Below are 1,141 nucleotides of genomic sequence, written 5' to 3'. Positions count from 1 at the left end.
TAGGGACCACTAAGGTCTATATAAAAGCATCCGAAGAGCACCATGTCATGGGACCTTTAATGACCTGCTTCATGTAGTTCAAATATGACAGAAGGTTAGTTTTATAACGCTTCCCTACTGTAACTTTAATGGATACGACAGCTCAGATATGAAAGGGGAGAGAAAGAGGGGGAATACATGCAGGAAACCGTCATTGGTCAGACTCGAACCCTGGACCTTCTGCGTTGAGGAATGAACCACTACAGGCACCCGCTCCACTATGTGAGCTAAAATTTCAAATTCTGTGTATTACCTGTGCCGGCAGTGCTGCTGTTGAAGAACCGAGCGGTGTCCTCCATCCCCCTGGGCTGGCTCCTGTCGCTGGGCAGCCACGACGCCCCCCGTGTGGAAGTCAAAGTGTGGGATCCCCCCTGGAGGCTGGACCTGCTCCCTGTGTCCAGAGAAAACCCCGGCCTCTCCGACCGTGGAGGCTCGGCGGAGGTCGGCTTGGCGGGGGACGGCTTGCTGGCGCTGCGGGAAGACACCGGCTTGGACTCTTCATCGCTGTCAAATCCAAACGGATCCTCCATGCCATCTGCGCTTGGACGGGGTCTCTTGTAAACCTCCAGGACAGAATCATTCTTGGGGGCACCGACGCGCTTGGAGCCCACCTTGGCCTTGTAGGTGGTGTCACCCCATTTGGTACTGAGGGTGCCTCTCTTGGTGGACAGAACCTCGTCAAACTTGGACGTGCCCTCTCCTACCTTGCGGCTGTAGGTTTTACCAAATCTGGATGTCATTGTTGCATCTGGGTCATATTCTCTACGACAGGAGAACAGAAAAATAAGTTAAGAATTCATAAGAACAATTTCATAGACATCATGGATGTGATTCCACACCCCCCTATGTTAAAATACAGGGGCATAAGTATACACCCCCTATGTTAAAATACAGGGGCATAAATATACACCCCCCTATGCTAAAATACAGGGGCATAAATATACACCCCCCTATGTTAAAATACAGGGGCATGAGTATACACCCCCTTATGTTAAAATACAGGGGCATAAATATACACCCCCTATGTTACAGTTTTTCTCCATTGGTTTGGCTCATTTCTTGAAACAGAAATTACATTCTCAAAACTCTAAGATCATTTGGC

This window comes from Etheostoma cragini, chromosome 21, assembly GCF_013103735.1.
Source record: "Etheostoma cragini isolate CJK2018 chromosome 21, CSU_Ecrag_1.0, whole genome shotgun sequence".
NCBI lineage: Eukaryota > Metazoa > Chordata > Actinopteri > Perciformes > Percidae > Etheostoma > Etheostoma cragini.
The sequence above is the reverse complement of the archived record's forward strand: the minus strand, read 5'-3'. Positions refer to the sequence as shown.